This window comes from Xyrauchen texanus, chromosome 34 (genome assembly GCF_025860055.1).
Source record: "Xyrauchen texanus isolate HMW12.3.18 chromosome 34, RBS_HiC_50CHRs, whole genome shotgun sequence".
NCBI lineage: Eukaryota > Metazoa > Chordata > Actinopteri > Cypriniformes > Catostomidae > Xyrauchen > Xyrauchen texanus.
This window is the reverse complement of record NC_068309.1, coordinates 4,353,218-4,376,245: the sequence shown is the minus strand read 5'-3', so window position 1 is coordinate 4,376,245 and position 23,028 is coordinate 4,353,218. Positions and strand designations below refer to the sequence as shown.

The 23,028-nt window shown below is 39.2% G+C and overlaps 1 long non-coding RNA gene and 1 pseudogene across 1 annotated transcript; one reads left to right on the top strand and one right to left on the bottom strand.

Annotated features, from left to right (window-relative positions):
* Positions 1-3,926: 3,926 nt before the first annotated feature.
* LOC127628233 (uncharacterized) lies at positions 3,927-5,960 on the bottom strand. Its single transcript, XR_007968621.1, has 4 exons — positions 5,765-5,960; positions 5,177-5,436; positions 4,950-5,050; positions 3,927-4,671 (listed from the first exon to the last, which is right to left on the bottom strand). It is a non-coding gene; the product is annotated as an uncharacterized LOC127628233 (long non-coding RNA).
* A 3,882-nt stretch (positions 5,961-9,842) lies between these two features.
* Positions 9,843-15,044, top strand: LOC127627727 (ribosome biogenesis protein NSA2 homolog; annotated as a pseudogene).
* The last annotated feature ends 7,984 nt before the right edge of the window (positions 15,045-23,028 follow it).

Here is a 23,028-nt window from a genome sequence, read left to right as displayed (position 1 = left end):
TCAGGCTCAACTTGTGCAGTTGTTGGTTGTCATAACAACTCGTAGTAGTTTATGATATCAACCTAACTAACCTTGGTACATCGCTTATCATGTACCCACTCCTTAAACTTTGACGGGTAAGGCACAGTCAAAAGACGGTTATAAACTATCGGCATTATGAAGCCGTGTTTTTTTTATTTGGCAATTTTACCAAATTTAATACACTAAACGTCACAATATAAGCTAAAACATGAGTGATGCAAGTGAAAACACTGAAGTCAGGCTTCCATTATGAATCGTGCAACACTTTCCTGAACGCGAGGTTAAGAAAAAGGTGGATAGTTTAGAGCGAATACTCTCCACCTTTTTCCTGAACATGGAAGTGTTCCACGATTCACCTGTTTACAATTTCCGGTCTCCAGTGTTTTCACCCACATCGGTGAATATTCTTAGCGGGTACCGTATTACATTTGTAGAGTGTCGAGTATTGACACTGACTACCAGCCATGGAGTCGCAAGTTTGAATCCAGGGCGTGCTGAGTGACTGAGGTCTCCTAAGCAACCAAATTGGCCCGGTTGCTAGGGAGGGTAGAGTCACATGGGGTAACCTCCTCTTGGTCGCTATAATGTGGTTCTCGCTCTCAGAGGAGAGCATGGTGAGTTGTATGTGGATACCTCAGAGAAAAGTGTGACGCCTAAACATGCGCTAGTTCTCCGTTTTAAAGCGCTCAACAAGCCACACGATGAGATGCGCGGATTGACGGTCTCAGACGCGGAGGCAACTGAGATTCGTCCTCCGCCACCCGGATTGAGTGGAGTCATTACGCCACCACGAGGACATAGAGCGCATTGGGAATTGGGCGTGGCTTGTTGAGCGCGTTACCGCAGAGACATAGTACCTGTGGAGGCTTCACGCTATTCTCCGCGCCATCCACGAACAACTCACCACACGCCCCGCCAAGAGCGAAAACCACATTATAGCGACCACAAGGAGGGTATCCCATGTGACTCTACCCTCCTTAGCAACTGATTTGGTCAATTTGGTTGCTAAGGAGACCTTGCTGGAGTCACTCAGCACGCCCTGGATTCAAACTCACGACTCCTGGGGTGATAGTCAGCATCTTGGGCAATGGGCAATGAAGGGGTATGTTATTATCTGGGGCATTTGTAATGAGATTTGTATTGCATATTGATTCTGTACATGGTTAAAGGTTGAAAGCAGTATAAGGAATGTTCTATTATCATAATTATATACTCCGAATGCAGTGATATGACCGTATGAGCTCCAATTGTTTTGCTGTGCTCGTCTCTCATTATGAATGTTCTTTACATGCCTGCCTTCAAAATAAATAAATAAATAAATGTGTACGTTTGAAAAAAGAAGCGTGAGATTCATGATTCTTTTGTTTACTGTTCTTAACACAAAACAGACATAAACAATCATGGCAGTTAATTGATACAGACAGATATTTCATCGAAATGTAAATACAAAATGATACAAATGAAATGTACATTGATAAAGAGTTCAACGAGTGTTCCCACTTTAAGTCTCAAAAGCCTTGTGTGACTTAAGCATTCACCTGAAGCTTTCACTTCCTCGCTCATTTTTGCTTTTGATTGGAAACCGTTGAACATGAACTTCCTGTTCCAGACAGTCGCAGGGTAAATCTAGATCCTGTGGTCATTCTTTGGACAAGTCAGGGAACACTGGAGTGATTTTCTGCCTCAGTCCTGAAAGGGAGATCAATGTGGCTTCCTGTAGCAATGAATAAACAAATAAAATACATTTTTAATGCTACGTTCACACCGGACGCGAATAGCGCGTCAAATTCGCGCCTACCGCGTCTAGTTATACGCTTGACCACTTTGAATCCATTCAGCGTCAAGAGCTGAAATTGACGCGCGTAAAAACAAAAGTTTGAAGCGAAATTTACGCGGCGTGACGCGCGTCAGAGGCGAAATCCGTTGACGGCCATCTTTTTACAAGATGGCTGATGTTGATCGAGCATTCGTGGAGAGAGTCACCGCTCTGTATTTGCTCTGGAGAGCAGAACAGCGGCGTATGGGTCGTCGTCGCCGTACTTGGGTCCACCAGACCCTCCGGAGGCGTTCCCAGTTCGGCGAATTTCATCATTTGCTCCAGGAGCTGCGCCTGGATGACGGCCGCTTTCAGCGGTACTTCCGCTTGTCCCGCGCCCAGTTTGATGACCTGTTGTCCCGCATCGGAGCGAGGATCACCCTTCAGGACACCAACTACAGGCGCTCTATCCCAGCTGCGGAGCGCCTGTCCATCTGTCTTCGGTTAGTAAATGTATATAAAATGTTAAATACAGTATATTAAATATATGTTAATTTACGCTATGCTAGCAATGTTTTTCAAACTGTGTGGTACGGATACCACTGTTGGTGCTCTTTCTAGTGATACTCAGTTAACTGCTGTAACGTTAACCTAAAAAATAAAATATTATTTTGGCAGACGTGATAATGTCTCTATCTGTAAGCAATATGTAGTAACGTTACTCTTTCTTTTGATAATCAGTTATTGGTTATTGGCACACTAGTGATTTAAACCATATACACATATACCCTTTTGTTTTGAAGATTCCAAACTTTGTTAAATTGCTTGCAAAATTGCTAGCAAACAAACAAATATGGTGCATTAAAGTAAAACAGACTGGTTATTGTATATAGTTGAATATGTAACTACAAGTGTACTTATAAAAATATTTTCTAGGTTTCTTGCCACAGGGGACTCATTCAGGACCATAGCGTCCAGCTTCAGGGTTGGTGTCTCAACAGTGAGCCAGATCGTCCAACAGGTTGTGACTGCAATCTGGGACTGTCTTGTGGAGGAGTACATGGCTGTGCCCACCACTGATGACTGGAGGTCCATCGCAGAAGGATTCGAGGAGCGGTGGAACTACCCTCTATGCTGTGGAGCGGTGGATGGGAAGCACGTGGTAATGAAGGCACCCCCAACTCAGGATCCCAGTTCCACAACTACAAGGGAACATTCTCCATCGTTCTCCTTGCAGTTGTGGATGCGAGGTATCGCTTCGGTTGATCGATGTTGGGGGTACGGCAGGACCAGCGACGGTGGGATTCTGGCAAACTCCGCCTTTGGACAGGCTCTCCGTGCTGGTACACTTCATCTGCCTCCTGACCAGCCTCTTCCCGGTGCTGATGAAAGAGGACCCCAGCCCCATGTCTTTGTGGCTGATGAGGCGTTCCCGCTGCGGAGGAACCTCATGCGGCCCTTCCCTGGACGCACCCTTCCTCCAGAGAGGCGTGTCTTCAATTACCGCCTCTCCAGAGCCAGGCTGGTGGTGGAGAACGCCTTTGGCATCCTCTCCTCACAGTGGAGGATGTACCGCCGCCTCATCGAGGTCCACCCAGAAGTTGCGGAGAAGTGTGTGAAGGCGACGTGTCTTCTCCACAACTTTCTGAGGTGTTCGGAGGGGAGAGAGGCACCTGCTGCAGGGGCGCGGACATGCTGGAGAGGAGCCACTGCCAGGTCTGGGTCGGGTTGCGGCCAACAACTCCTCCAGAGAGGCACTCGGGTGAGGGATGTCTTCATGGCACACTTCTCGGCGGAGGGAGCAGTACCATGGCAGCCGACGGAGTAGCGTTTGAAGTCCTCCTCATGACTTCCCCACAACGGCTCTTTTAAGAGCCACCCACAAACCTATAAAGAGCTAAACTATCTAAAAATAGTCCATTATTATTATATTTTGTTTTTTTTTCCCAGGTTGTCAGCCCCAGTTCCAGGATGTCAGGTCCACAACATGCACATTTATTAAGTTGAGACTTTTTAAAAATGTCAGGTTTTCCATGGTAGTATATCAGGTTAAATTATTTATTTATTTTTGTTTTGATGATAAATGGAGCCAGCCTCAAAAAGTAATTAACCTGTCCTGTGTTTTTTCCTTATTCAACACTGTCCAGACACTAATGTTGGTTGTCTTTACATTACAATAATAATGTTTCATATAATCTAGATTTAGATATGGAATAAATAGCAATCAATACAAAATCAAAATGTCTCATATATTGAAATCAAGTTATGTGATAAAAGATTTGCTTTGTTTGTGCATTAGAACCACACCAGGCATTTAGTCATATTACAAAATAATTTATTGAGGCCAAACATATGAAGTAATTTTAGGTATAACATTAAAAAACATATTTAGGCAAAACGTAAAAAAAATTATTTAGGCAAAACATATAAAATAACAATATGAACTGAAAAAAATGAACAATATGTGCAAACTATTTACATTAAGAGACAGGAACAAAAAGGACCTCGCTTGGAAGGTGGAAGAGCCACAGGGAACGGCATAGGAGAAGAGGAAGGAGGGCATTCTGCGTTTCCTGCAGAGCCTGCCGCCTCTTTTTTTTTTTTTTAAAGTTTACTGTGTGGGGGGTCCAATTGTTCCAAATTTAGCACAATGGTGCTATTTTCCATTGCCAATTTGTATATTTGAAATTTAACTTTTTCTTTTAAATGAGGCGGCATGCTCTGCAGAAAAGGCAGAAGGCTGAGGAGGAAGTACTCATCAGCGGAGCGTGGCGGTGGGGTTGGAGGTCGCGCCAGAGGTTGTGTCAGAAGCTCCAACAGCGTCTGCTCCACCTCCGACGGACCATCCTGGGACCGCTCACGGGGCCGCCGTCGGGCTCTCCTCCTCTGTTGGCCTGTGAAAGCAATACACAGTGCAATGAGAAGGCAGAAAGATGATACCTGATTTTCATGTTCACAGTAAAGGTTAACAATTTAATTGAAACAACAAAATTGTCTAGATATTGTGAGAATACTATCTGTGTCAGTGACATAGACAGTGCTTAAATGCAAGTGTGAAATTGTTTTGAACTATATATCAAGTAATTACAAGTTATACTTCAGACATGTACATAGATAAACATGCAAATGAACAGTAGCTAAAAAGTATGTATGTACTATTGCCTTCACACACCTGTGAGTTCAGCAGCAGGGGCTGAGGGACCAGGGACTGGGGAGACAGGAGAAGAGGCAAGGGATCTCAAAATATCCTCTTCCCCCTCTGATCATTTTCCTCTGTCAAGACAATATTAAATGTTAATACAACACGTTGGTAACAATGATCATAGAGAGATTACATTTCTTCATCTGTAAACAATGACAGCATATATGCCTTGTAATGTGGATTCATTGGAAACACACCAGTCTCTGTCTCCCACGCCGTTTCTCCAGGCTGTCCCTGGTCCTCGAGGTGGTTGTCCTCTCTGATCCGGGCCTCGACCCCCTCCATGTTACCACTAGTCTCCCGTGGGGTGACGAAGGGGTCGAGGAATCCCAAGATCTGAGAATACTTCCACCTCTTCCCAGACCCTGCTGCTGACCCACTCCTCTTGTCCATCTCCTTCCTCTTCTCCTTCAGATATGTGTCCCTGAGGCTCTTCCACATTTTCTGCAAAAGTCCCCTGAATAAACAATATCTTGTAAGCAAAAAATGTAGCTGAATATAAGTGGGAAAATAATTGTAAAATAGCGCAAGGCAGCTTGCTAGCTGGTTAGCAGGTCAATAACGTGACTCAAAAGTAGCAGGAAAATAGTTAAAAATAGCTAGCTGCTTAGCAGGGCAATAACGTGACACAAAAATGTGTAAATGTGTAATTATATATATATATATATATGCGCGTGTAAAAAATATACCCATAAATATTTTGTTCAAGAAATTACAGTGACTGTAGCATTTCTATCGTAAAGAAGTGGACAAATATTAAAGATTAATTTGTATTTACAACTTACCAGGTTGCCCAATCTCCTCACTGACCCTCTTCCAAGCGAGGTCCTTTTTGTTCCTGTCTCTGTAAAAATATGAACTGGAATCGTACAATTCCGGGTGACTGCTAACAGCAACAATTAATTTTTCCTCCATAGCTGTCAGTGATTTTGGAATGAAAGATTCCGAGCGGGAGCGGGAGTTTACGTCACTTTACCTCCTGAGTGACAGCAGGCAGCTAGGCTCCTGATTGGTTAACGCGGCGCGAATTGACGCCAAAGTTCAGATTTTTCAACTCGGGCGGCAGACGCGAATTCGCGTCAAACGCGTGAATGCACCATTCGCGCGTAACGCGCCAGACGCTCAATTCGCGCAATTCGCGCGAACTTGACGCGCGAATGAGGCGTATTCGCGTCTACCGCGCCGCGCTCTACGCCTCATTCGCGCCGCAGGAATTTTTTACGCGCGTAACGCGTCTTTGCATTGACTTAACATTGAAATCACTCGCGCCTGACGCGCTATTCGCGAGTGATTTTTGCGCTATTGCGCTATTGAGCGTCTGGCGCGTTACGCGCGAATGGTGCATTTTGTGCATTCACGCGTTTGACGCGAATTCGCGTCTGCCGCCCGAGTTGAAAAATCTGAACTTTGGCGTCAATTCGCGCCGCGTTAACCAATCAGGAGCCTAGCTGCCTGCTGCCCTCCTTCCTCTTCTCCTATGCCGTTCCCTGTGGCTCTTCCACCTTCCAAGCGAGGTCCTTTTTGTTCCTGTCTCTTAATGTAAATAGTTTGCACATATTGTTCATTTTTTTTCAGTTCATATTGTTATTTTATATGTTTTGCCTAAATAATTTTTTTTACGTTTTGCCTAAATATGTTTTTTAATGTTATACCTAAAATTACTTCATATGTTTGGCCTCAATAAATTATTTTGTAATATGACTAAATGCCTGGTGTGGTTCTAATGCACAAACAAAGCAAATCTTTTATCACATAACTTGATTTCAATATATGAGACATTTTGATTTTGTATTGATTGCTATTTATTCCATATCTAAATCTAGATTATATGAAACATTATTATTGTAATGTAAAGACAACCAACATTAGTGTCTGGACAGTGTTGAATAAGGAAAAAACACAGGACAGGTTAATTACTTTTTGAGGCTGGCTCCATTTATCATCAAAACAAAAATAAATAAATAATTTAACCTGATATACTACCATGGAAAACCTGACGTTTTTAAAAATTCTCAACTTAATAAATGTGCATGTTGTGGACCTGACATCCTGGAACTGGGGCTGACAACCTGGGAAAAAAATATATATATATATAATAATAATGGACTATTTTTTAGATAGTTTAGCTCTTTATAGGTTTGTGGGTGGCTCTTAAAAGAGCCGTTGTGGGGAAGTCATGAGGAGGACTTCAAACGCTACTCCGTCGGCTGCCATGGTACTGCTCCCTCCACCGAGAAGTGTGCCATGAAGACATCCCTCACCCGGAGTGCCTCTCTGGAGGAGTTGTTGGCCGCAACCCGACCCAGACCTGGCAGTGGCTCCTCTCCAGCATGTCCCGCACCTGGCTCTGGAGAGGCGGTAATTGAAGACACGCCAGTCATCAGTGGTGGGCACAGCCATGTACTCCTCCACAAGACAGTCCCAGATTGCAGTCACAACCTGGTGGACGATCTGGCTCACTGTTGAGACACCAACCCTGAAGCTGGACGCTATGGTCCTGAATGAGTCCCCTGTGGCAAGAAACCTAGAAAATATTTTTATAAGTACACTTGTAGTTACATATTCAACTATATACAATAACCAGTCTGTTTTACTTTAATGCACCATATTTGTTTGTTTGCTAGCAATTTTGCAAGCAATTTAACAAAGTTTTGAATCTTCAAAACAAAAGGGTATATGTGTATATGGTTTAAATCACTAGTGTGCCAATAACCAACTGATTATCAAAAGAAAGAGTAACGTTACTACAATTGCTTACAGATAGAGACATGACAGTATCATTTTTAGGTTATAGCAGTTAACCGAGTAACGTTATCACTAGAAAGAGCACTACATATTGCTTACAGATAGAGACATTATCACGTCTGCCAAAATAATATTTTATTTTTTAGGTTAACGTTACAGCAGTTAACTGAGTATCACTAGAAAGAGCACCAACAGTGGTATCCGTACCACACAGTTTGAAAAACATTGCTAGCATAGCGTAAATTAACATATATTTAATATACTGTATTTAACATTTTATATACATTTACTAACCGAAGACAGATGGACAGGCGCTCCGCAGCTGGGATAGAGCGCCTGTATCCTCGCTCCGATGCGGGACAACAGGTCATCAAACTGGGCGCGGGACAAGCGGAAGTACCGCTGAAAGCGGCCGTCATCCAGGCGCAGCTCCTGGAGCAAATGATGAAATTCGCCGAACTGGGAACGCCTCCGGAGGGTCTGGTGGACCCAAGTACGGCGACGACGACCCATACGCCGCTGTTCTGCTCTCCAGAGCAAATACAGAGCGGTGACTCTCTCCACGAATGCTCGATCAACATCAGCCATCTTGTAAAAAGATGGCCGTCAACGGATTTCGCCTCTGACGCGCGTCACGCGCGTAAATTTCGCTTCAAACTTTTGTTTTTTACGCGCGTCAATTTCGCTCTTGACGCGCGAATGGATTCAAAGTGGTCAAGCGTATAACTAGACGCGGTAGGCGCGAATTTGACGCGCTATTCGCGTCCGGTGTGAACGCAGCATGAGACAGCTTTTATTTTGTTTACTCGCATACAGTACATCTTTGTTCTTCTGCAGTCGTTTGAAGTTGAGTTTAGATAATTAGAACATAAAGAGGCTGTAAACGTAACACATTTTCGTAACAGTGAATTTAGAGAGGTGTAATTGCAGACCGATCTGAACTTATTTAAACTCTCTCTGTTCCTGTCGAATCTGTTGGCTACCTTATATTGTTTCTCCCCTTTTTCTGAGGAAGAAAACACAGACAGCAGTCATGAAAATCAGCACATAAACTAAAAAATAACTGTAAAAGCAGTTTCAGTTCTTAAAAGCTCTTACATCCCAAGAATATGTTTTGCTGTTGTTTTAAGCCAAACAGAGAAGATAACTGATATCTGTAACTTACTGTTGTTCTAAAAATACCTGATAGTAAAATTAAAATCCCATCATGATGTTTGTAAATAAAATATGTGAAGTATAGAGCAAAAATGGTCAGCCAATCTTTATCATCACCTTTTTCTTTTTTGGTAAGTTTAGTTTGGTTTTTAGTTTACTATCCTTCCATTTTTATCAGCTCTGTAGTGTACATTACATACAGAATATTCTGTATACAAAGGCTATGTCTCAACACCTAGTAAGCTGCCTGTATAGACAGCATTCTGGGCATCACTGGTAGGATTATAGACTATGGGACACAATTTATCATTACAGTAAACAATAAATAGAAAAGTCAATCACCCACTTTGTGCTTTTCATCCTCACCCTAAAATGGAAATATTATAAATACAAGAGTCATTTATACTGACTTAAATATAATGTGCCAGTTTTATTCCAGAAATGTGACAGCAGGTTACAACACACAAGATTAGATACTATTAACCACAACAAAACCATGATAATGACGTTCACCTTTTCTATTTAAAAATAAATAAATAAATAAAATAAAAAATAATAATTTAAAAAAAATATATATATATATATATATATATATATATATATATATATATATATATATATATATATATATATATACGAGCACATAAATATACAACACCCAATAAAAGAGTTTATTTAAAGGTTTTATTTTTCTTCAATGGATGTTCTTCAGCCATGCTGTTCACACTGTGTTTCACCTGAAATGATCGTGATAGAAACAAATAGTCGAAATATTTCATTCCTGACTTTTCTCGACATACTCGGAATTACACTTTTATTCAAACCACGAATATTAATTCCAACACTGATCAAAAAATGTGACATATTATTCCCAAAAAATATTTGGTGTCTGTTTTACTTAAACAGGCGACAGTTTGCATATGTTTCGCGTTATTGTGGGTGTTTCAGACGGACGCAATTTCCGGTCGCGCGTCCTCTGTGGAACAGGCTCTGAGGGAACAACACCGCGAGCTCGAGCCTTAAATAAAAACATCAAACTATCTGAAATAATCATTAAACAGCGAATTAAACAACAACTTACATAGTCGTGAAGATAACAACACAACATATATCATCATGGTAAGAAGAGAAATACTGTCAATGTCGCTTAATGTGTTTGTTTAGCGTGAGTCTGGCATGTGGCTGTGTGTGTGTGTGTGTGTGTGTGTGTGTGTGTGTGTGTGTGTGTGTGTGTGTGTGTGTGTGTTTTTGTTTTTGTTTGTGTGTATAATTCTTTATGTTCACATCAGGGACTATGAAGTTATGTGAATTTGTGCATGTGTATATGTGCTTTAACCGGCAAAGTTTAAAAACCTTGTTTTAGTGCAGCGGTTGATTGACAGCATAAAGTTTCACACTAGAACTCATTTTTTCACTGGACTCAAACAAGAGGGGTCCAAAATCATAAAAGTCTATCTAATGTCATGTATGTGCCATTATAATGGACGCTACGCCCCTCAATGTCCTAGTGCTTATAAAATGAAAACAAGTATGACTGCTAAAAATAAACCATGACAAATTTTACAGAGAGTGACGAACACAGACATTTTTTGGGCAACATCTGAACACGATGCCAAACAAACATCCCTAATAATTTAATCGCTGCACAAAACACCACTAAGACGTGCACATCCATGTTAAAAACACATATAACTTCACAAAAAATAAATAGAACATAAAATATCACATACTGTTACACAAAGGAGGGGATTCCTGTTAAAACAAGCACACACACAATGTAATCGAATGCATAGATCAATTAGATAATCCACATGAAGCACAATGTGCGCACAGCATCTGGCTAAAAACACGTTACCTTTCCTCAATGACTTCATTGGAAATTATGTAGTACGTTGTCCAGCGTCATGGAACGCTAAACCAGATTGGTGCAACCAGAGGAGGAAGTCATCCAAATATGGGCAGAGAGGATCGTTCACTGTAATTACATATGGACATCACGAGATGGCTCCAAGTGCATGACACAGACACAATGATGACTCAAATGGCACAGAATGAATCTCATTACTAAAATCATGTCTGCATGCTATGCAAAACTTTTATTTGATTGGAGATCTTTTTGGACACTAGGATAAATAAGTTTTGTAATGCTATAACTTTTGATTGCTTTGTCGTATCAACAACAATTTTATTCAGTTACAGGTGACATAATTGGGAACAAAACAAAAGCAGTTTTTCTGAGCCACCTTATTTGCACCCTGAGATATATAATGTCAAATCAGAAAATAAGAAATACGTTTTTGGCTCAAGTGTTTTTTGTGTGTGTGTGATTTATTTTTAGTTTTTCAGCAGTTTCATAGGCTGATAGTATCATAATTTTTCTGTTTTATTTAAAATGATACCAAACAATTGACCCGCCTTTTTTTGCAGAGTTATAAGCCTTTAATTTTGGGCATGCCACTGAAACAGAAAATCTTCCTAAATATTCACCAGATTAAGGATTTTGTGTATAAATATTTCACCAGATTAGTTTTTTCTTTGATCATTCACAAAATGAAGGGGGAAAAAAACGATCCGCAGCAATCACCAATAACCGATAGTTCCAAAAAGCTACTATCTGCACCGATTATTCGGTAAAACCAATACATCTAATGTATATGTGTAGCTACAATCATGTTCCCTTTAATTACCGGTATAATGTTGCTAAACTTTAGTGGAGTCATCATCAGGTCACTTATTATCAAATTGTTATATTTTCAGTCATTTTTACACAGCTCTCTGGCATTCTTGATTGTGATTTGTCAGTCATAATCAAGTATACAAATATACGGCTTAATTTGTGTTTATAAACTATCATGTTTCTGTCTACAGCCGCAGAACGAGCACATTGAGTTACACCGTAAGCGTCATGGATACCGTCTGGACCACCACGAGAAGAAGAGGAAGAAGGAGAGCCGAGAGGCACACGAACGCTCGCACAAAGCCAGAAAGATGATCGGCCTCAAAGCCAAACTTTACCACAAACAGAGACATGCCGAGAAAATCCAGATGAAGAAGACGTGAGTACACCTGTTGCTATGACAACGGCCCTTAGCATCGCAGCCTTCCATCCTACCACGTGTATAAGCTGTACTTTGCTTTTGTCTGGTTATTGTCAACATGAAATGAAACATTTAACTTCATAATACATGTTCTTGGTCTTACTGTGAATGATTCATCATTGTATGTTATTTATGCCACCTGTCATATAGAGAACACTTCACAAGCCAGTGAAATGCATCCCATTACAGTAGTAAAATGGATTGCAATGTGTCATTTTATGTTGATTTTAAATTCTAGGCAAAAAGATCTAAGTTTTGCAAACCTGTTACATGTTTATTTATGTTTGTATTAAAGCATTAAGATGCATGAACAGAGGAAGAGCAAACAGAAAGATGATGACAAGACACCAGAAGGGGCGGTGCCAGCTTACCTGCTGGACAGAGAGGGCCAAACACGCGCTAAAGTTCTCTCTAACATGATCAAACAGAAGAGGAAGGAAAAGGCTGTAAGTATCCAATCACACGAGAGTGATGCTTTTGGTTCTTTTGTGGCCGCGTAAAATTCTGTCCGAGAAATTGGGTGCAATTTTTAGATTCTTGTACCAAATACAGTGGCAAGAATTAGTATGTGAACCCTTTGGAATTAGCTGGTTTTCTGCATTAATTGGTCATAAAATGTGATCTCATCTTAATCAATGCCACAAGTATTGGCAAACACAATGTGCTTAAGCTAACAACACACACCCACAACTATAATCATTCATGTCATTATCTTGTTAAACATTCACAGTGCTGTGAAAAAAGTAAATGAACCCCTTGAATAATGATGTGAACAAAAGGTAGAGTCACGAGTTGGCAAACCAGGCATCAAATTAATTAATTGAGATTGTAGGTGTGGGTTAGCGCTACTTTGACTAATAAAAAGCACTCAAACATTTTGAGTTTGCTTTTCACAAGAAGCCTCTGCTGACGTGGACCTTGCCTCGCAAAAAAGAGATCTCAGAAGATCTACGATCAAGAATTGTTGCTTTGTATAAAGCTGGAAAGGGTTATAAAGTTATCTGGAAGAGCTTAGATATTCATCTGTCCACAGTTAGGCAAATTGTCTATAAATGGAGGTGATTTAGTACTATAGGTACTCTCTCTAGAAGTGGCCGTCCAGCCAAGATGACTCAAAAGGGCACACCGCAGAATGATCAATGAGGGAAAACATAACCGTAGAGTGACAGATAAAGACTTGAAGGAATCATTGCAACTGTTAACGTCTCTGTTCAAAACATAAAATAGGTATGGTGTCCATGGCAGGACACCACGAAGGAAGCCGCTGCTTTCTAACAAAACATTGCTGCACACCTGAATTTAGCCAAAGACCATCTTGACACTCCACAATGCTACTGGAAAAATGTTTGGGAAGAACACACAGCACTATGTATGGCATAAAAAGGGCATCGCATACCAACATGAAAACATCATCCCAAATGTGAAGTACGGTGGAGGGAGGGGCTGCTGCGGTGATTTGGGGCTGCTTCGGTGCCTTGACCGCTTGAGGGAAAAATTAATTCCCATGTTTATCAAGATATCCTACAGGATAATGGCGAGGGTTGCGGTGTACAGTTGTAGCTAGGTAAAAGTTGGGTGATGCAGCAGAACAATGACACTAAACATCGAATTAAATCCACTTCAGAATGACTTAATAAAAAATCCACCTTATAGAGTGTCCCAGTCAGAGCCCAGACCTTAACCCAATAGAGATGCTGTGGAATGACCTCAAGAGACGTTCACACCAGACATCTGAAGAATATGTCTGAGCTGAAGCAGTTCTGTAAGGAAGAATGGTCCAGAATTCCTCCTGAACGTTGTGCCGGTCTAATCCGCAGCTATAGGAAACACTTGGTTGAGGTTATTGCTGCCAAAGGAGGATCAACCAGTTATTAAATCCAAGGGTTCACTTACTTTTTCCACAGCACTGTGAGTGTTTAATGGCATGTGTTCAGTAAAGACATGAAAGATTATAATTGTGTGTGTGTTATTAGCTTAAGCACATTGTGTTTGTCTCTACTCGTGACTTTGATGAAGATGTGATCACATTTTATGAGCAATTAATGCAGATAACCAGCTCATTCCAAAGGGTACACATACTTTTTCTTGCCACTGTATTAGATAATTGGAGACGGAGAACACCTGGTACAATGTTTATTTTATTATGCTAAAACCTGCCCCAGCTATCTTTTGAATTTAGGAAAATCTGTCTCTGCACGGTTCCAAACCAATTATGCGTTTTGTTATTTGTCTCTTTAGGGTAAGTGGGAGGTGCCTCTTCCGAAAGTCCGAGCCCAGGGCTGAGGCGGAAGTTCTGAAAGTCATCCGAACTGGAAAGAGACAGAAAAAAGCCTGGAAGAGAATGGTGACCAAAGTCTGTTTCGTAGGAGACGGTTTCACACGCAAACCGCCCAAATATGAACGCTTCATCAGACCTATGGTAAAATATCACAATCAGCGTTTTGCATTCTTCTTTTGTATATTAAAGCAGTTGAAAATGCCTGACTTGAGCATCTGTTTTCAGGGTTTGAGGTTTAAAAAAGCACACGTCACTCATCCTGAACTGAAGGCCACTTTCTGTTTGCCCATCTTGGGGGTGAAGAAGAACCCCTCGTCCTCTTTATACACCACTCTGGGGGTCATCACCAAGGGAACAGTCATTGAGGTCAACGTCAGCGAGCTTGGATTGGTCACACAAGGCGGAAAGGTCATCTGGGGTGAGTGACTGGATTGGATGATAAATTGAATAACTTTATTTATATTGCAATGTCATTTTACGATGAAAATGTAATATGTCTGGTTTCAGGTAAATACGCCCAGGTGACGAATAACCCAGAAAATGATGGTTGCATTAACGCTGTATTGCTGGTGTAAGGGAAACCTGAAATGTTTAACATTGAACTGTGCCTCAGAGTACTGCTGGGATCGGCTCTTCCGTGGAATTCTGTTGTCAGTCTCTTGGGAACCGAACAATTCCATTAAAGAACATGATTGGAAGATTGCTGACCATGATAATGAAGTTCACAACTGGACCCACCACTCACAAGAACACGATCAGAAATAAAGTGCTGTTTAATTTCAAATAAAATCATCGAGTTTTCCTTGTTTCTGCTTACAATTTTCTTTGCCTTTAAACTTTAATAGTCCTCAGTGTTCTTATCCCCCAATCAGGTAATTTAGGTTATGATTTTACACGTTATACTGCAAAGTAATTATTTACAGACATATTAAGAGAGAACATGCATTTCTGCCTTCCTGTAGAGCCAAATATTAAGAGTTCATTATGCATCAAGTGAAATGTACAGCTACATTAACATGCCAACATATAAGCAAAAATATACAAGACAAAATAGAGTTGTTTTGAGTCATAAATCTTTATTAAAATAATCATGAATGTTCCTCGGGGCATTTCAATTTAATGTGTTATTATTTTTTGTGCAGTGTCAAATTTAAACAAATTAAAACTCCTGTCCTTTGAGGACAAAAATTGCCATAAAAATATTATATATTCATATTATTTTCCACTTTGACTTGGATTTTTTAACCAACATCAATCCTGATCATATTCATTCATTTTTGGGATTTAAATGCCAGTTTGTTTATATAATGCCACTGTTGTTTTTCTCAACACATGCATACAAAACACACTCTGACATCCATACCAACACACCCACACAATTTTAGCTGCATAATTTATTCAATTCGCCTGTAGTGCTCTATAACGCAGAAAATAGGAAAAAAGCTTGTATTTGCTCCATAGGCTAAACATGAGAAAAATGGCGCCATCTGGTGGAAAATATAAAAAAATGAAATTTTTTAAGGCCGGAACCGGACTGAAAGCGTAATATCATAGAATTTATGATTTTATGCTTTAATTGCACTGGGATCAGATATTGCAGTTTTAATGGGTTTCAATGGGGGACACTGAAATTGTCCTGAAGGTCCTGAGTGTGACTATTTTATGTACACAGTGTATTATAGATGTATTAAAGGAACTGAGGTTGAAATCTCAAAATTCCCCAAAAATACACACCTTTGGCTAAATGTATGCTGTTGGCATTAACACAGCCAAAATGATCGAACAAAATTTATTTTCTTTCTTATTTGTTTGATTTTATATGATTTATTTGAAATAATTAAAAGAACAGTTTAATTTCTATCCTCGTATCCTTTTTTTTTTACTATAACGTCTCCTCCCTGCCCAGTAGGTGGCGATATGCACAAAGAATGTAATTGCCAAAAACAGAAGTGAAAGTGAAAGTGGAGATTTATGGTTTAAAAAAGGACTTAAATATTGATCTGTTTCTCACCCACACCTATCATATCACTTCTGAAGACATGGATTAAACCACTTTTTACAGCTTTAAATTCGAAAAAACATACATTTTAACAATAGACGTTAAATTTCCATTTTAAATTCACTATTATTTTATATAGAATTGTTTTATAGTCTATACAGTATTTAACACAATTACATCAGAAGTAACTGTAATTAAATGACTCAAAAATTAAGAGTAATCTGTTAAATTAGTGGGTTTTTTAATGAAAAAGTAATTTAATTACAGTAATTAAATACTTAGTAATGCATTACATTGTGTATCAAAAAAATAAAAACGTTTTTTTGTGATACCACATTTTTGACAATATTGTAATTTCATATTTGATAAAAACAATAAAAAGTGTGAAAATCACCTAATGTAAAATATATATATATATATATATATATATATATATATATATATATATATATATATATATATATATATATATATATATATATATGATCCTCTGGGGTGGGTGGGGCATTACATCCTCATATATATAAATACAAATAAACATACAGTTGTTTCACCCATGTAAGCTATACAGTAGGTGGCGGTAACAATCCTAAGGAGTGAGCGGCCATTAACAAGACGACGACGACGAAGAAGAAAACAACAACCGTAAACAAGCTTGATGACGTCACAGCGTGTGTTTGAACTGAAAGGCGATGCGAAGTGTAAACCGGCGTCGGGTTTGGGCGAAGGGGCGCGAATGACGGGTGAACGTCAGCACAAACGGAAACTGACTCCGTGTCAGGTAGATCATGGCAACAGCTGGGCTGAGAATGGTCAGTAGATGGAGGAAGGAAGTGACGGAGTAGGTAGTGAGACAGAAGAGTTGGGGAACACTGGAGAATTGGAAGACAACGAGGGTAACAAAGAGTGGAAAGTTAATCAAAAGAAAAAGAATAATACAACAGAATGTGGTGAAAGGGCTTCTTTAAAGGATGATGGGGAACAATTTAAGGTATTTGTTAAGTTGGGGCAAGAAGGTACCACGTTCAGAGAGTGGAATCCGATACAACTTACAAAAGGTCTAAGGCTGCGTCTCATTTCTCCCCCTTACCCCTTCCCCTTACCCCTCCCCCTCGGTTTTGCGCGTTCATGTGAGGTGAAGTGGCGTCTCAATTCTCATTTTGATTAAGGGCTAGGGCCAAGGCGTAGGGCTACATAGCCCTTGAAACGAAGTTTGCGGAGGACTACACTTCAAAGAGAGGGGTTACAACGTATGAATTTCTCAATAGTGCCGGCATCAAACTTTTTTCATGGCTGAACGGCGAACTGAGTCGCACAAATGTAAGTATTTTCAGCAGTTTAATTGATATTATAATTATGACACTCGTGTTTTATGATACTTTTAATAAAATGTTCAAGCGGTTTTAATTGTACTGTTTTTGTTTTGAATCGCTATTTAACTGCCAGCTAGCAGTTATGCGCTATTTGTCGAGCTGAGCTATCTGATAATCCTTGACATGACACTTCATATTTATGTTTTTTAGTTGAAATCAGTGTGAAGTGATGACGGCATCTTCGTTTGTTTATGTCAGCGCTTGTCGCCTCTGTTGACGTAGCAGCCTGCTAGCGGCAAGGGAAGATGACGCAAACGGTAATCAAGTGGCGTCTCATTTCTTTGAGTACTCACTTGATATTGAGGGCCAAGGGGAAGATGCAGACAAAGGGGGAGGAGTAAGGGGAAGGGGTAAGGGGGAGAAATGAGATTGGCCCTAAGCATGTCAAAGTATGTGAAGCCAAAAGACTCAAAACTAAGAGATTTGGAGACATTTGCGACAGCTTATCAGTTATGCTTACGTTTGACGGGGAAACGTTACCAGATAAGGTTTTTGTTGGCGTTATGAGTTATGTGGTTAAGTTGTACATCCCTCCACCACTTCGATGTTATAAATGTCAACGGTTTGGGCAGATCGCGGCTGTATGTAAAGGAAAGAAGAGGTGTAGTAAGTGTGGAGGAGAACATGATTATGATGAATGTGACAAAGTTCGCAATCAATGCTGCAGTTGTGGAGGGGAGCACAGTACAGCATATCAGGGCTGTGAATTTAGTAAGAGAGACAAAGAGGTACAGATCAAGGTAACTGAAGGCATTAGCTACTCTGAAGCAGTAAAACTAGTCCCCAGAGTGAATGTAATACCACAACAAAGGGAGGGCATTGGAAATGACATAATAAATGAAGATGATGAAAAGACAAGGAAAGACAATTTAGTTGTCCGCAAACATGATTTTGTGATTTTTATGGTTGAAATTATCAATTGTTCTGCACAGACAACGAGTCGTACCGAAAGGATTAAAATTATTGTGAAAGCAGCTGAAAAATATTTGGGGATAAAAGGAATGGTTTGGGAAACAGTTAGGGATAACTTAAGTACAGATACTCAGTCTACCCAGCACAGTGCTGGTGTAGATTAAATGGTGGTAAATGTTGGCATACTACAATGGAATGCTAGAAGTTTGATAGCAAATGGCCAAGAATTTAAGAAATATGTAGATGAGTTAAGAGAGAAACCAAATATAATATGTGTGCAAGAAACATGGTTGAAATCAGAGTTAGATTTTATTATTAAGGGATATTCAGCAGTTAGAAGAGATAGAGAGAAGGGTAAAGGGGGAGGATTAGCAACTTTCATACAAAATGGTTTAAGCTATGAAATTATTAAAATAAATGATAAGAAGGAATCAATTACAATAAGGATATGGACAGGGTTCGAATTATGATTTCATCTTTGTGGGGGTCTCTTAAAAAAAAAAAAAAGTAGCCTATAAGCGTGGTGTGTGTGATAAATAATTGCTTAACACTGCACTTGATTCTTTTGATTTCAATGTTTATTAATACAGGAGTAGAGAAACGAGTAGACTGTCCTCTGATGATGTTTTTTTTTTTTTTTTTTAAATAAACCCGAATTTTGCCAAAGTTGTACCTGATGTTGGTAGCAGTCTTTTTATTTTTGGTGGCATGGTTGCTGGTTCTGAACTTTACACTATTTCTAAAATATTCTAACTGATCCCCCAGCGTGAGTTATTCTAGGTGACCGTTATTTAGAACCTGTCACTTTAATGTTTCCATGGTGACGCATCATTGCTTGTCACGTTACACAGCGCAACCGCAACACAGCGCTGAATGAATGATGATCTGCTTTTATGTCATTTTTCCTTTTTTATACAAAATATTCACAAATGTATTAGCTATAACATGAAACACTGATATTCCGATTGTCAAATATGTGCAAGTGGATGTGTTTTGTTGTTTAAACGCCTTTATAACGATCGCGTTAAGTTAGTTGAGCTGTATGTGCGATGGGCGGCGCCATGTTATTTTACAACACGTCAATTCCTCAACTTCTCACGAAATACATGAAAGTAAGTGGCCGGTGAACTGGGAGAAGCATAGAGTAAAATGTAAAGCTACTTACACAATGTGTATCTGATATGAAAACGTGTCTTATTTTAACGTAACTTTAATGGAAAGGATTATTATTGCCGCTTCCCTAGACATCAGTGTGTATTTTACAAACTCAAAATATTTTTTTGCTAGTACTTATGTGTATTTAAATGTCTGAAACCTAAAATAAACATTATGTGGTTGAAAACACAGAACAGTTGATCTGTCTATGGTTGTGATACATGACAGCAGCACTGAGCGCGTCTGTCTCTGGCTCAGCGCCAGCCAAAGCGCGAAAGCACGTTTGAATTTAGCAGTTGATCACGTGATGCACTGACCGTTCTAATCACACCGGTGTTGATCGATCATACGTGCAAAAGGGTTAACATAAACATTGAAGGAAAAAAATGCTTTATTTGTAATTTAAAATAATGGTGCTGATGATTTTTAGAGACCCCCACAAGTGTATGATTTTACTGCTTTCATGGGAGCTCATCCTCTCTCTATGGGAGCTCAGCTCCCACTGGCTCCCACGTAATTCGAACCATGGATATGGACTAGTAAAGGTTCTATTGATGTAATAAATTATTATAATCCTTGTGGGAAAATAGAGGGTAGTAATTTGGAAAATATTTTGGGATCACCACTTGGTGAGGTAATATGGTGTGGGGATTTTAATGCAAACAATACGTTATGGGGAAGCAACAGTACAGATGCAAATGGTTTAGTTTTAGAAGAGTATATTGATGACAAATGGTTGGTATGTCTTAACAATGGAGAGGGAACGCGGTTTAACTGTATAAATAATACTGAATCAGTACTTGATTTAACTTTTGTGTCCAGTATAATAGCAGGTATTAGTACATGGAATGTAGATAAGGAAACTACAATAGGTAGTGATCATTTCCCTATTATAATTAAAGTTGGATCAGGGACGTGTCAAGAAAGGATTAAAAATATTCCAAGGTGGAAAATAGAGAATGCTGAATTGGGAACTTTTTCAGGTCATTTGTGCAGATAAATGTCTTAAACTTAATGAGATTAAAGAAATAGAAATAAATGAGTTTAATAATGTATTAGTAAATGAAATAATATTGTCAGCTGAGGAATCAATACCAAAAAGTAAGGGAAATAGGAAATGTAAGGATGTACCATGGTGGAATGATGAGTGCAGTAAGGTAGTTAAAGCAAGAAACAAAGCTTTTAAATATGTTAAAAAATATCATTCTCAGGATGCTTTGATAGAGTACAAAAGAAAGCAGGCAGAAGTTAGAAAAACAATTAAGATACAAAAGCGCAACTTTTGGAGGACATTTTGTAATAGTATAGGAAGGGATGTGAAGTTATCTGATATATGGGGAATGATAAGGAGGATGGGAGGAGTTAGAAGGAATTATGAATTACCTGTATTAAATAGTGGTGATAAAGTGGCAGTTACTAATTTAGAAAAGGCTGAAGTTTTAGCTCAAACATTTAAGAAAGTGCATAGTTCTGAGAACCTCACTAAGGAAGCACAAGTGAATAGAAGGGAAGTGTTAGAAAGTTTCCCAGATGTTTTAGAAAAGAAAGGACATTCAGGAAATCCATTAGATGTACCTTTAAATATGTTTGAATTGAAAAAAGCAGTCCTTAATGCAAAACAAACTACTCCAGGAAAAGACATGGTATGTTATAAAATGGTAGCAAATATGACAGATGAAACATTAGGAATAGTACTAAATTTTTTTAATAAAATTTGGGAAATTGGTCAGCTTCCATCAGTGTGGAAACATGCAATTATAGTGTCTATTTTAAAGCCAGGGAAAAACCCATCTAGTTATAGACCAATTGCATTAACATCGCAGTTGTGTAAAATAATGGAAAGAATAATTACAGATAGAATGACTCATTATTTAGAAAGCAATGACCTTTTTTCCCCGTATCAGAGTGGGTTTCGTAAGGGACGAAGTACAATGGATTCATTAATATGTTTAAAATCAGATATTAGAAAAGCACAGACTAATAGGGAGGTGGTAATAGCAGTATTTTTTGATGTTGAGAAGGCATATGATATGATTTGGAAAGAAGGGTTATTAATTAAATTACAACAATTAGGAATTGGTGGTAAAGTATACAATTGGATTTTGGATTTTTTGTTTAATAGGAATATACAGGTAAGAGTAGGTGCAGAATTATCTGAGGTATATATAGTTGAGAATGGAACTCCACAAGGTAGTGTATGTAGCCCATTATTATTCAATATTATGATTAATGATATATTCTCAAATATTGACCAGAAAATTGGGAAATCCTTGTATGCTGATGATGGAGCATTATGGTTTAGAGGTCGTAATGAATTGTATGTTAAATCAAAAATGCAAGATGCAATTAAGGAAGTGGAAAAATGGACAAATAAATGGGGATTTAGATTATCAGTGTCTAAAACACAAGTCATATGTTTTTCAAAAAAGCATAAGATCACACCTGTATCCTTAAAATTGTACACTCAGCCTCTTGAGCAAGTGAAAGTTATTAGATTTCTTGGGATATGGTTTGATGAAAAGTTGACATGGAAGATTCATTTGGAAAAAATGGTTAACAAATGTAAAAAGATTGTTAATATCCTACAATGTCTATCAGGACAAGCATGGGGAGCAAGCAGGGCATCATTACAAAATATATATTGGGCACTAATGAGGTCTGTCTTTGATTATGGGTGTATAGTATATATGTCATCAGCAGAGTCTAATGTCAAAGCATTGGATGTCATGCAAGCTCAGGCTCTAAGGATATGTAGTGGATCTTTTAAAACATCCCCAGTGTCTTCTATGCAAGTGGAAATGGGTGAGATGCCTTTGAGGATCAGAAGGATACAACTGATGTTGGCATACTGGGTTAATGTGAGGGGACAAGTTGATAGCCACCCAGCTAAAGCTATCTTAAAAGACTGCTGGGAACACAGTAAGTCCAATTACAGAAGTTTTGGGTGGATTGGTGATGTGAAAGCTGAGAATATAGGGTTACATAAGTTACAGTACTGTTCAACGGTTTCAGTCCCTCCTATTCCTCCATGGTTTTTCCCTATACCAGATGTAGATTTAGGCATTCATAAGGAAATCAAAAATAAATCAAAGGAAGTAGCAGTGAAGGATATTGTTAATTGTTATCTGGATATGCATTTTTCTAAATATACATTTATATTTACAGATGGTTCCAAGGATCCAAAGACAGGACATGCTGGGTCAGCAGTATATATTCCAAAGAATGGGGTAATATGTCAGGAAAGAATAACAGATGATTTATCAGTATACACAACAGAGCTGGTTGCAATTTTGTTGGCCCTGGAATGGGTAGAGGGAAATGATTTAAATAACTC